This window comes from Sphaerodactylus townsendi, unplaced genomic scaffold, assembly GCF_021028975.2.
Source record: "Sphaerodactylus townsendi isolate TG3544 unplaced genomic scaffold, MPM_Stown_v2.3 scaffold_18, whole genome shotgun sequence".
Classification (NCBI taxonomy): Eukaryota; Metazoa; Chordata; class Lepidosauria; order Squamata; family Sphaerodactylidae; genus Sphaerodactylus; species Sphaerodactylus townsendi.
Window position 1 is genome coordinate 132,893 of NW_025950341.1, and position 15,177 is coordinate 148,069.

General features: G+C 37.3%; 1 long non-coding RNA gene across 1 annotated transcript; it reads right to left on the minus strand.

The window, feature by feature from the left end:
* Nucleotides 1–1,483: 1,483 nt before the first annotated feature.
* Nucleotides 1,484–7,644, minus strand: LOC125425048. The gene is made up of 3 exons (XR_007243313.1): nt 6,920–7,644; nt 5,047–5,091; nt 1,484–1,966 (listed from the first exon to the last, which is right to left on the minus strand). It is a non-coding gene; the product is annotated as an uncharacterized LOC125425048 (long non-coding RNA).
* Between the last annotated feature and the right edge of the window lie 7,533 nt (nt 7,645–15,177).

Genomic DNA, 15,177 nt, shown 5'->3' on the forward strand with positions numbered 1-15,177 from the left:
CATAAAAAATAAGCATTGTAAAGTCACATACAGCAACAAGTAGCTTGAAATAAGCATCCCAAACTATCTATGGCCCCTTCCGCACACACAAAATAATGCATTTTCAAACCACTTTCACAACTGTTTGCAAGTGGATTTTGCCATTCTGCACAGCTTCAAAGAGCACTGAAAGCAGTTTGAAAGTGCATTATTCTGCATGTGCGGAATGAGCCTATGTCATATGCTTAGCTGTGGAGTAGTTACAAACTAAGCATGGAAGTGTTAAAAAGACTGTAATGAGTTGAAGGTGCATGGTGTCTAAAAGTACATGCAATAATACTCATTATTCTTATTTTTAAAGGTGATGCGACTCGTGAGCAAGAACAGAGTGAAATGTACAGAACTCCATCAGTTTCCAAATGGACACAGAAATAAAGAGCATTATAGAAAACATGATAAATCCATGTCATTATTGAGCCCCCATTTTATTTCCCCCAACCTTTTTTAAAAAAATGCTAAACAAGCAATCCTTTTGAAAAATCCTGGGCTGGAGTCACTCCTGAGTGAATCGCTAGGCAGGAGGCGCTTTATTTCCCTCCCTTCCACCCTGTTCTCCACTGTCAGGGAGAAGCTGCCTGCCATTGCCTACCCATTGCAGGGAGGCCCCTTTTCCTTTTGTTTTAAATTTTGTGGCTAGCATCTGAGTAGCTATGCAGCCAGTCATATTGTGAGGTATTGGTATGGCTGTGGGGGTTCATTACTGCAGGCTTGCATAACTATGCATGTGTGGCAAGTAAATAAAAAGAAGAAGCATCTCCATGCGAAGGCACGACAGCAACCCAGATTGTTTCCTTGGTCTCCAATCACTGCCTGCATGGAATGCATGTGGATGGGAAAACAGAAAAATGGATTCCTTTATCACAACTGCAACCCATTATACATTTGCTGTGTGGTAAGGGGCCACAGATTTCTAGCCATAAGATGGGGCAGGGATGTCAAACTCGCAGCCCTCCAGATGTTCATGAACTACAATTCCCATCAGTCCCTCCCAACATGAGCATTGGCTATATTGGCAAGGGCTGATGGGAATTGTAGTTCATGAACATCTGGAGGGCCGCGAGTTTGACAGGAGGTGGGAGGAGGTAAAAGAAGCAAAAATGAGGGAAGAAGCAATAAAAATAAGTTGAGATTGTGAAAGGCCCTTCACATTCAACAGTCTTGAAGAACCTTAACCTTTTTGTGATCAATCAATAGCTTATTCAGATGATGAACTAATTTTTTTCTCCAAAAACTGAAATTTGGCAGGGTTCCATTTATTATCAACTGTCTGGATTTTTGTGTTTTTGATTGCCATTTGTGGGGTACCAAAGAACATTTCTGTTTCAGATTCTAAGTTATCCTATCCTTCACCTGTACATTTTTATTCCTGGTTTCACCTTTGGAGGAGCTATTGTTTTTGTATTAGAAGCATTATAGGATGAGCACTGGGAGCTTCCGGTGGAGAGCGAACGGGACAACACGCGTTTGCCTCAGGCGCGGTAAATCCTTGCTATTCTCTTCTTTTACTGTTAATAGCCCACGAAATATACCTTCCTCTGAAGGGGGGCTTTAACAGTGATAAAAGACCGTAGAATGGGAGCTGCGACAGACCTCCTGAACGAACTGTGAGGGGGGAAAGAACCGGCTTCTATCGCGGCCATCATTGGGAGATAGCAAGGGAGAAGAAGAAACCCATCCCTCCACTGTACCTTTCGTCTTACTGACCTTCAGAAGAAACACGTTAGACTCTACTTGATTCAAATTCAACATTTGCAAGAGAGGCAACGAGGTCAGAGACGCAAGGCATCTTCCAAACAAACGGAAAGAAACTTTATAACTTTGAAAACCTACCGAAAAGAGGCTTCACAGGACGATCCGAGGGCGGGGCGGAGAGAACAAGAGACGAAGGAAAGGGACCGCCGAGGGTAAGGTCCGACTTCGCGTCCCGCTTGAAAAGGAAAATAAAATTTTTTGAATTCTTAGGGGGACTGTCCGGCAGTGGAAAGTATAATATCCCCATTATTGAACTAGCCTTTCTAGAAATAGACTCTACCACTTTAAAACTAACCAGATATCAAAATTACGAGCCACAAGCACTTCCGGCTGCGGAGAGGAAGACGACTGATAGAAAGAATAACTCCTAGATAGTCAGGAAGTGCGAGATGAGAGTGTGAAGGAAAACTACGGAGCGGGCCTGTGTGAAGAACATTGACTGGTGAGCCTGCAACTTTACCAAACGGAAAACAATAGTTGATTTAAGAATAATACTTTAAAGTTTTGTTGCAGACAAAGGAATTGTCTAGAAGGAATTTTTCCTTTCTTTTCTTTCTTTACTTGAACGAATACTTGCCAAAAGGACTGTAGAACTTTAAGCTTGGCTATTAGTGATTTAACGCAAGACTTAATTTTAAACGTCTGAACTGGACTAATTTTGGTTGTTTTGTTTTAATAAAAGGATAATCATACTAATTAATTTTTTAATGGCCACAAGAAAGACGAAAACGAATGGCAATGGATTAATAGCCATAGAAACAAAAACACCAGAGAAGACATCTACAGATCCCAAAATGGAACATCTTATAGACTTAATAACAACTTTTCAAAAAGACACGAAGGAAAAACTAGACAAGCTTGATATTGATGCGCAAAAAAGATTTAATAAATTAGACAAAGATACCAAGGACAGATTTAATAAAATTGACATGGAACTCCAAGATATGAAAATAGAAATTAATCAGATTAAACAAATGGAGAGTTCCATAGGTCAAATCGAAGAGACTCTTAAAAATAATCAAGACCAACTAGAGGTAATGAATAATAAATATGAGATCCTCCAGAAACAAGTAGAGGGATATCAAAATACCATTGTATTAATGGACTTAAAACAAAAAGAAAAAACATTACGTATAAGAGGACTCAAGGAGGAAAAGGGAGAAGATCTATCCCTCAAACTAGCACCTATCCTGGCTGAAATTTGGAAAATGGAAGAAAAAAAAACTTATAAGGAATACGACCGTCTGTATAGAATTAACTCAAGATATGCCAGCAACAACAGACTACCTAGAGACGTGATAATAAATTGCGTAAGAAAATCTATGAGGGACGAAATACTCCACTTCCATTCCAAAAACCAATTAAGATATGAGGGACAAAATTTGACAGTGCTAAAAGAAGTTCCAAGTCACATCTTACGAAAAAGGAAAGACTACCAATTTCTGGTGGAAATATTGAGGAAAAACCAAATTATATTTAGATGGGAACTACTAGATGGTCTATCCTTTACTTTTCAGGAGACAAGAGTCCTCATAAACTCAGTGGAGAAAGCGCAGAGTTTTTTGGCAACTCACAAAGCTAACCTATTATGTAACTAAGGCCACAGGCCCGGGTAAGCTAAACTAATTTATTTATTATTATTATTTTGTAACTCCATCAGGTAATAGATTGTACTAATTAAGGTTTAAGTAATTTTTGTGGAATATTAGTGACTATAAGATTTTGTTGTAGCCTTGTAAGTTGTAACTGTAATTGTAAGCTGTAACTGAAAGCAACTATGAATTGTAAACTATATTCTAACAATGTAAATGGTCTTAATAACCCTAGGAAGAGGAGGGAACTGTTCCAATACTTGAAAAAAAGAAACTACGATATAATATGTCTTCAAGAATCACATATCAAGGAAAATGATGTGGGGCTACTTAAAAATGATACTTTGGGGAAGGTCTTCCATGCATCTAGTAAGACAAAAAAAAGGGGAGTCATATTTTATATAAGGGAACACCTGAACCCTAAATTACTTTTTACAGATAACGATGGAAGAACCCTAATAGTAGAAACCTTAATAGGAGGTGAAAAAACTATATTAGTAGGTATATATGCCCCTACTGAGACGAATAGAAAAACAAATTATTATTCTAACCTATTAAACAAATTACTTGAATTCACAGAGGACAATGTATTAATAATGGGTGATTTTAATGGCCTGATAGATCCGGAATTAGATAGAAAAGAGACAAAACAAAGTAAAAACAGGCTAAAAAAGAGATATAATGTTCTTCCGAAAGTTTTTTTCCAATTAGTGGAAAGAATTAAAGTGAAGGACGTATGGAGACTCAAAAATGGAAATTCTAGAGACTTCACTTTTTATTCTTACAGACACAAAGTTCATTCGCGATTGGATATGACATGGGCAACAGGAAAGTTATCTCATCATATCACAGACATAAAAATCTTGCCAAAATTCCTGTCAGACCATAATGCGATCGAAATAGATATTGGTATAAGGAAAAAATCCAGACTATGGAAACTAAAAAATTGGTTAGTCAAAATGAAAGAATATCACAACAAAGTTAAAACGGCAATCAAAGATTTTTGGGACTTAAATAAAAATTCCATAGACAATTCAAACACGACCTGGGACGCGTATAAAGCTACTATACGGGGCTTATATATAAGCCAAGAAATAAAACAGAAAAAAATTTGGAAATCAACAGAACAAAAATTGTGGACAGACCTCAAAAACTTAGAATTAGAATTCCAAAAAAATCCTTTAAACAAAAAATTGAAAAAAGGTATAAAATTAATAAGAGAACAATTAGAAGAAAAAAATAGAAGAGCTTTAATGCAAAATTTAAAACGGATTAAACATCGCAATTATGCCCAAGCTAACAAATCGGGGAAATGGCTCTCCTCAAAAATAAGAGAAGTTAATGAAAATAAGAATATTAACATAATAAAAAAAGATGGTATGAATATATCAGACCCAAAGCTTATAGCTAAGGAATTGAATGAATATTATTCTAAGCTATATCAAAGAATTGATACATCAGAACAAAAGATAGATAGTTATTTAGACAGCCATAACTACATAAATATACCCCAAGAAGAGCTAGAAGGGTTGAATTGCCTATTCACAGAAACAGAAATTGAACAAGCAATTAACAAATTAAAATTGAATAAGTCACCAGGGCCGGATGGCTTTACCTCATTATTTTACAAAACATACAAAGAAGAAAATTTGAAAATACTTACTGAATTATTCAATAATATAATCCCATCTAGAGATATACCAGAAACCTGGAAAAGAAATCATATTATATTAATCCCCAAAATACTAGACGAAACTCTAGAAGTTGATAAATTTAGGCCAATTAGCCTATTAAACATTGATTATAAAATACTAACATCAATAATGTCAGACAGATTAAAAAAATTATCGGTAAAATGGATAAAAGAAGAACAAAGAGGTTTTTTACCAAATAGACATAGCAAAAATAATCTTAGAACAGTCATTGATATCATTGAGATCCTAAAGGCTAAACCAAATAAAAAACTTGCTCTTATTTTTTTAGACGCAGAGAAAGCCTTCGACAAAATTAATTGGCTATTTATGTTAAAATTATTAGAAAAAATAGGAATTAATGGAAATTTTTTGGATATAATTAAATTAATATATAGAGATCAGAAGGCAACACTAAAAATAAATGGAGATCCACAAAATGAATTTAACATACATAGAGGTACGAGACAGGGATGCCCACTTTCCCCCCAATTATTTATTTGGGTGTTGGAATTGCTACTACAAAACATAAGACAAGATAAGAAATTGGAAGGTTTAAAAATTGGGGGGATAGAATATAAAATACAGGCATTTGCAGATGATACGTTGATCATTTTAGATGATCCAGTAAACAAAATTGAATACCTTTGGCAGGTAATAGAGGAATTCGGCGAATTGGCAGGCTTTACAATTAATAAAACAAAAACAAAGATTTTAACATTCAATTTGAGTAAAAGTGAGGAAACCCAATTGGCAACTAAATCAAGTTGCAAAATAGTTCAAGAAATCAAATATTTAGGGATCAACCTAACAAGAAATAACCAAGATATTTATAAGAACAATTACGAGCGACTGTGGAAAAAACTGAAACAAGACCTAAACAAATGGACAAAAATAAATTTGTCCATTTTGGGAAAAGTCGCACTGGTTAAAATGGCAATACTACCCAAACTGATGTATTTGTTACAAACAATTCCATTTATAGACAATTTAAAACCATTTAGGGAATGGAAAAGAGACATCAGCAAATTTATATGGGGTGGGAGAAAACCCCGAGTTAAGTACAAAGTAATGATTTCCAGAAAGGAAAGAGGTGGAATGTCTTTGCCAGATATATACTTATACTATGTAGCGAACTCACTAACCTGGATAAAAGACTGGATTGATTTGACAAATATCAACATCCTAAATCTGGAAAACTATGGTCTTGATTATGGCTGGCACGAAAGACTCTGGTTAATAGATGAGAACAAAAAATATAGAACATTCAACCAACACTATGTAAGGAAAGCATTAATCAAAGTGTGGGACAGGTATAGGTGGTTATTATATAGAACTACCCCCCTATGGTTGTCAAGACTAGAAGCAATAAATATGAAAGGTTGGCCGAGAAACACCTTATGGCCAACTTACAAGGAAATACTAGAACTTGACAGAGGAGAACCTAAATTGAAAGAAAGAACCAACATTCAAATAGAAGGAAGGGAATGTAATTGGTATACCTACCTGCAGCTCAAAGACTGTTTCCAAAAAGATCAAAAACATACAGGTTTCCACCATAAACCTACCAAATTCGATGAGATCTTAACCAAAGGTAACAAAAAATTAATAAGTAGGATTTACATATATTTGATAGATATAGAAACAGAAGAAGAATTGGTGAAAACTACTATGTTACACTGGGCCAAAGACTTAGATAGAAACATCGATTTGGAGGAGTGGGAAACAGTCTGGAGGAGAGCATACTCGTCCATCTTAAGTACTGATATAACAGAAAATGTATATAAGATGATACATAGGTGGTACATAACCCCAGTGACTATAGCGAAAATAAACAGTACCTACCCAGTATGCTGCTGGAAGTGTGAAAGAGATATAGGTACCTTCATTCATTCCTGGTGGTACTGTAAAAAGATAAAGAGATTTTGGTGTAAAATACATACTCAAATGCAAAAAATTCTAAACATTCAATACAATATGGAACCAGGGTTATATCTGTTGGGATTATACAATATAAAAGAACTCCAACCACACTCCAAACTTATTACCTACCTGACAGCGGCAGCAAGGTTATTAATTGCGGCCAATTGGAAATCAAAAAAGATTCCAACCCTAGAAGAATGGCTAGAAAAAATTTATATTTTTATGGATATGGACTGTATTGCACTATCTTTACAGGAAGAAGACACAAAGAAGAGAGAAAAGATATGGACACCCCTAAAACAATTCTTTTTACAAAAAAGACAGAACCAAATCGGACGAACTTGACACTTAATGTCACAATATTAAGTATGAACTGTTATATATGTGTGAAACTTTCATGGATACACTTTCCGTAAACATCTTTGGTAGAAAATACGATAGTAAGGAAGAGAAGTTTACTAACCAAACGGCAAAATATATACCCCCCAGTGGGAGATTTAATTTAGTGACCTTAAGTAATATGCCGTTTGACTATAATGTATGTACAACTATATTTAGTAATTTTCTTTGTATGTAAAAACTAAGTGATTTAACGTTGTATTGTATTTTAATTTTATTAATAAAAGTGATTAAATTTAAAAAAAAGAAAAAAAAAAGGATGAGCACTGTATGATCCTTCCAAGTCTACCACCAAAAGAAAATCAGAACCAGAAATAACAGAAGGTTAATCAGTCTTTCAACTTTTTTCACCACCTAGGAAGATGGTAATTAATGAAGACACAGGATGGTCAATTGGTCTAAACACAGAATATTGAAAAGGTCAGTATGGTAGAAAGAATAGGGTATTTATAGATCTGTCTGATATTAGAATTTTTGTGCACTTTTCAATATCTTTAAAAATAACAGGGAGAGAGAGCTGACAGCAAATTAATTTCTCTTCTTGATAAAGTATGATAATGAGATTTGGAAAATAGCATCCAATTACACCACTTGCTACTTGTTTAAGAGGGCACTGTCAAGTTCTTTTCCCTCTCCCATTTATTTTTCAACCCTCTGGTCCTTCAGAGAGCCCCTGGGAAACTTGTTCCTGATGCCTGCTTCCTTAACAAGAACTTTTGTTCGTGTTAGTTACTAGGATTCATTTCAACTGAAGAAAAAGTAGGACAAAAATCTTACTTGCTTCTTGCCTCTCTATTATATTCACGTTTCTCTTGAACTCCTATACAGTTTCAGATGGGCATTATGTTTACCCCAACATGCTGTCATCATAGGAATTGGAACAGCTCAACTAAAAGTACACATTTTCCAACATTCTTGACAACACTAAAAAGTGTCCTCTAACAATGGTTTGGTAATTTTTTTGCAGAATTATTGCCCTATTCACAAAGTGTCATCTTAGCTGAATTGATTTAGGTTGCCTTCGATGATAGTAATACATCACAAAATTTTACTAGATACATAACACTGTAACATTTCATCCATTGTGCAATACCTGATTGACTGGGGCCATTTCTGCATGGCCCAAAAACAGCACCCTAGGGATGGTAAAAACACCATCCCTGGGGTGCTATTTGCCCAGTTGCTGCACCAGCAGCACAGCAGCGTCGTGCTCACCCCCCAAACAGTGCGAAAACACTGCTTTCAAAATATGCTCCAAGAAAAGCGGTGTCTTCTCACCAGCACTGTGCTAAGGGCACCGGCATGAGTGCGCCTCTTTCAGGCACTGCCTGTTTGCATGTGTTGTTTACCTTGTCTTCCCTCCGAGGCTCCAGGGGGAGAAGTGACATACCCATGCTGCCCTCTGACTCATGTGGATCGAGGGCAGCATGGGCATGTCACTTCCTCCCTCTGGAGCCTCAGAGGGAAGACAAGGTAAACAACACACAGACCGGAGGCAGCTTCATGTGATGCCACCTCTGCAGTTCACAGCAGCTCCAGCTGTGCTTGCACGAGACCGTGTGAATGGCCCTGTGGCTTCACCAGCATTAATTATGTCAATGGACAGCTGCTTCTGCTGCTGTGCAGAAACAGCATTGGATAACACATGAGGTTAAACAGTTGCCTTCACTTTTAACTGAATTTCTCATCAGCAGATTAGCATGTAGCCAGATCAGGTTGGCTATGTAGTACAGTGACATAATCTTATCCTTTTTACATCATTGATGGACACCTATGTGAGAAATGCAAGAAAGAGAAGAAAGCCCTAAGCAGGAACAAAAGTCATTTTCGTAACTATGATCCAGATCACGAGAGGCACTAAGCAGGCTTGCAATAAAGGTGAGGAGTTTTTTAATTAACACATGTTGAGGAATGGTTTGTATGCTTATTCATAGAAGATAATTGCAGCTTGATAACTACAACAATGGCAGTCAAGAGGAGGTAAGAGGGGGGAAAAGCAGCATGCTCCATGTGAGGGTGACCCTGCAGGATGCTGGGGCACCGGGGCCATTTGCAGAATGGCGTGCAAATGGTCCCAGGGGGTGCACCAACTGCAATTATGTCGATGCACCCATGCTTGCTTGCCTAAGAAACAGCCTAAGATAAAGCTAAGTGGGTTATCTTCATTGACTAAGGTATCATCACAGTTACTTCATAGTAAGAATAAAAAATAAAATAGGTATAGATAGTATATATACACTGAAATGAGAGGAGAATTTGGAGGTCCAACAATAATTGATAATTTTATGGACTGAATCACCCACCCATTTTTGTTAAAAATTGATAAATTAAACGCAGGTTGTGATCAGAGCAAAGTCTGATTTCTTTGGCTTTCTCTGTGGAAAACCTGTTGACTTCAACATTTAATTCATCTCTGCAAGAAGATATAGTTGCTCAAAAGATACTACAAATCTAGATATTTACAGTCATTGGCAGATTCTGCCTGGGCCAAAAACAGCGATGTGAAAATGATGTGTAGACAGTGTAAACCCTTTAACACCATTTTAAACCATTTTACACTGTTTTCACACTGCTGTTTTTGGCCCATGTAAAATCCACCAAAGATTGATTAGAGTACGTGGTAACTGATAAACCCATATTCAAAATCCCCAAATTAATTTTTGTTATTTTGAACAACTGGATAGTACTCTGAGAGATACTTAACTAAAATAAAATAGATCTCTCATGCCAGTGCTTGCTTAAAATTTATCCTACAAGCACAGGAGATAACATTAAAGTATTCATCACCAAAATGAATAATGCAGAACCAAAAAAAATTACAAAAGATGTTGCTTTGATCCTTACCCATTACTCAGTGTACAACTGTACTAAGGACACTACATGAAACAAGTTGTGATATTTCAGTTTTGCTTACCTCTCAGTATTTGAATAAGTATTCATAAAAGGGCCTGTATCCAGCTGCACAGCTCTGACGACTTTCCATAGCATAAATGGTAAGTAATATCACCCGATAAACAACATTCTATTAAGCTTCTATTAAAATGATATATATATATATATTTATTTGGACCCTGTCAAATACCTTACCCAGCCTTTGGGTGGTAGCAATACTGAGCTCTGGGCCTGAACCAGTACTTGAAACTCAAAACAGATTTTTAATATATATTTATTAAGAACCAGAGGGTTGAAAAATAATATATATAATATATATATATTTTAATGGGTATAAAGCAAAAAGATTTCAAAATATACAGTGAACACAAAATCTTAAGGTGCATTTCAGGTGCACAATAAAATAACAAAGGATATAACTTACTAGAAAAAATACTTGCAAATAAACTAGAATAGAAGTCCTCAGTATATGTGCAAAGTTCTTCAAATGAAATAGAAGCAAAACATCAAGAAGAGACAGTAAAGGAAAGGGAGATCACTGGTAACACTGAGTAACTAATTTATGCCCCTAACTAGCCATATCAAATGATCATCAATGAACCAATCAGATTACACATTGGTCTGAATATTCTCAAAAACAAGTTCACTTTTCTCCCCTCTCCTAAACCAAAACTCATTCACTAAGAAACTGGGGGGAAAATGAGGATGATCTCAAACCAGATAATCAGACTGATGATCTTAAAGTAAAGTACACTGATCTCCAAATACCAACACCTGCTTTCTGAGCTATGTGGAATGGTGAGAAGGAAAACAGATTCTTAGTAGGCCTTTCAGTGTTCAAGATAGAGTCCCTCTGAATATAACAAAGCAGTCATTCTCTTAACAGATATCCACAGGAAAAGCCCATGACCAGGACCTAATATGGAGAATCTGAAGAGCAGAGACCAAGAGGAGAAGACTGTCTGCTCATTCTGAAGCCAGACCACACAACAATAAAGGATCCACTTATGTTTCAAAATATGTATCCAGTAACTACCTGGCTCATAACATAGCTCCAGAATATACAGATGTTGTAAACAAGAAATAAAAGAATGGAGTTAGTGAAGAATTTAAGCTTCGGATTCTTTTAAATACACTACGTTCATCAGTAGTTTTAACTTTTCTTTGCAGGTGAAGGAACTTTGTCTTCACACTGAATATTTTATTCACCTTTCCCCCCTCAACATGTAGTAGCATAATTTGGGTCTTCAGAAGCTTGGAGAAAAAAGCAAAGCAAAGCACAACAAAAACTATGTTGCTTCAGCAGACGGAGAACTATGGAATGTATTTTGAACTTTAGTGATTTGACAGAACCTTTAATATTTCAGAGGGATTTCACACTGAAATTTCTATTAACCCTACCAGAAATACAAGTTTTTGTTATTTGTTTGGGGAAGCTTCTGGGCCCAGTTCTTTCCAGAAGTTTTCTTGACAGCAGCCAAGTGTTTCCATGTTTATTCATGCCGAAACAAATTCATTACACAAGATGCACTTTAAGCTGTTTATTAATGTTGAGCATCTTTAGAAGACCACAGCTACTTAGGAGGAAATGCTGCAGAAAGCAGTGAGCTCTTTTGTGCCACAGGCGTCTATGTTTGACTCCTCATGTTTACTGAGGATTTGTAACAGTCGAAGATTTGGGTGAGATGGTGTCTCTGAACTATTAAACTGCACTGCAGCACTTCTTCAAAGCTGCATATTCAGCAGAGGAAGTTGTAACAGTGATTGAGGACAATGAAATCTATATAAACAAATGTCTTATGTGTGTCATGTAGTAATTCACAAGAATGTTATCAAGTTGTATGACGTATCAGAGATCCCTACAGTATCGATGCTATCAAATTGTTCATCCCTGCTTGATTGCATCAGTTTTACTTCTTCCCTAGTGCAAACTGAACCTAAGAATGTTTTTATGTGTGCTATTTTTATTACACTTATTCCCAATGTTTGCCATTACTTTTACAAAATTTGTTAATTTCATTGTGGGTTGACAGAATGTCTCCATCATTTTCAGGAAAATGGATATAAATAGTCATAAGATAATAGCAGTCAAGGGGGAGGGGAATCAAAATAAATGAATTGGGAACACAAGCAATGAAAATAAAGCAGAATGAAAAATAAAACTCACAAAAATCTGCACAAACACTCTCCACCCAAGAACTCACCTCAGGGTTTAAATTATTTATGACTTTTTTTCTGTCCATGGACAGGCACCCTAGTGCAGAATGACAGCTCAGAAAAAAAGGGATGTGGAATTGGTAGTAAGGTAGTAAGAGCCAAGAAGCTGGAAAGACTAAAGTGATTAAAGAAAAACTCTTCCTTTGGGACAGGAAGGCAATCCCAAAGGGAAGGGCTGTATAAACTCTGTACTACGTTTTCTACTTTGGGCAGTTCTTTGAATCTGCACAAGCCATGATGGACTAAACTTTCACCAAAAGACTCAACCAAATCCACAAAGAGAGCCATGTTTTGATCTCCAAATATTAGGGTTGTTCAGGAAATTGTAGGAGATTAGGAAGGGAGGGGGCATTCCAGGAGGTGAAGGGGCTCAGCAAGGATGTGATACCATACTGTCTACCATCCCAAACTGCAGTCTCTTTCCTCCAGGGAAACTGAACACTGTAGGCTAGAAATCTGATTTAATTCTAGGAGAACTGCAGGCCATGCATTTAGTAATCCTATTCAGTGCTGTGCTTCTTAAGATATGGACATGTTAATAAAAATGTTAAGAAATAGGGTCAAAATTTCAGCAGAACCCACTTGTACATTTTGTTGTCTGCTTTTGACCTGAGTTAAACTGCCCCAGGAGGAATGAAAAATATGTTGTTCACTTAAGTTATTAAAAGCTATTACTTCCCTAAATCATTTATTACATTTATAACTGGTCTTTCTTTCATCATGGCACTTAACTTGGTGTACTTTAGAATCTCACTTCCAGACACATATCACAACCATACCTACTTGGCTTCATAGACCATTGTCCTCTGGTCATATCCATGGGCCTATGAAATTATATTTAATAAATATTAATAAGAAAGAGGAAAAATATTTTGTAGGGGAAGGATGAAATGTGCCTTAGAATAACACAGGCTTGTTTGTGAGATTAGGTGAAGGGAAACCCTGAAGATCATCCATGAAGGTGAATATGATGTGCCATGTGTATATAATGTGCTGTCAAGTAACAGCTGATTTCTGGCAACCCCATATGGTTTTCAAGGCAAGAGATGTTCAGAGCTGATTTGTTGTTGTTTGCTTCTGCATGGCTCAGCAAGGTTGTGACTGGCCCAAGGCCACAATCAATATCCTCTTTGAGGTACTGTGTAGTTTCTGGGCTGTATGGCCGTGTTCTAGCAGCATTCTCTCCTGACATTTTGCCTGCATCTGTGGCTGGCATCTTCAGAGGATCTGATAGTAGGAATGGAAAGCAAGTGGAGTATATATACTGTGAGGTCAAACTCCACTTGCTTTCCATTCCTACTATCAGATCCTCTGAAGATGCCAGCCACAGATGCAGACGAAACATCAGGAGAGAATGCTGCTAGAACACAGCCATACAGCCCGAATACCACACAGCACCCCAGTGATTCTGGCCTTCGACAATACAATATCCTCTTTTCCTTTGTTGCTTGGCAGGTGCTGTGGAGGAGTGGGGAATTGAACCTGGTTCGCCAGACTACAGTCCACCACAACCACCATGCTGGCTCTCAGGAGATAAAACAAGATAATGAATGGGCTGGGAACAGAATGAACTCAGAAGCTCATATTCTGCCATTTGGCTCTGCTGTCAGAGGCGGCAAGCAGATATGTCTTAATTTCCTATCCTGGTGCCCTAAAATCTTTATCCAGTTTTTTAAGGTGATAGGCCAAAAGAAGAATTGGAGGGAAACACCTGCTTACTCCAGTTTTGATTTACGCCAACAAAAATCCCACTAGGCTTCAGAAGAAGTGATAAAGCTGTCAGCCTGGGCTGGAGTTTTGGGTCTGGATGTTGATACCCAGGGCAAACACTATTGGATTGCTTCATCATATGCCCATTCCAGAGAGGACTAATGTAGAGGTCATAAATGATCTGCTGCCTTAATGATCTTGGTTTGACTGCTTATAAGTCTGCACATGCATTCCTGTCATTTTTCCATGCAAATAGGATTCAGATAGGTGCTGTCCTTTCAGCACCTGCCAAGCAACAAAGGAAAAGAGGATATTGAATGGGTTTTTCTCTCTTCTCTCTCTCACACATGCACCATTCTTGTGGGCTCCAGAACACCCAAAGAGGAACAGCAAGGCAGGATGCCTTTTTTTATGGTGAAAGCTCCTGCCAAAAGATTAACATCCCAGTCCAGAGGAGCTGGGGAAAAGAGATTTTTAGATTCTGGGATTTTCTTCAAACCAGCATAAACTTGGTCAGTCCCAGCAAGGGAAGGCAGAGAAGCAGGAGTGAGGTTTATGGCAGTGCTAACTTCTCCATAGTTACAAAGCCAGAGAACAGAAAACTACTTACATCATTTATGGGCATCTTCTGTCTTTTCTATTCTTGTCTCAAGCAAAGCTAAATGTGGATGCTTCTCCTACCCTTCATTTAAGGCTTCCAAGAAGCTCTTAAACTCACATCATTTTTAAAGGTTTCTCGTAAATTTGCTCTACTTCATCCGAGCTTCCCATTGCAAATATATGATGCTCACTTTTCATCTTTAAAAATCACATTTTTATGGCCAAATATTTTCTGCTCCACAGCTTTGCCGTGGTAAATTCAACAGTCACGACTCGAAATTCCTCACCTGTAATAATGTGTTATGTAGCACTCGATCAGAGTTTATCCCTGCTACAGGAAGTCATAAAAACAAAATGAGCTA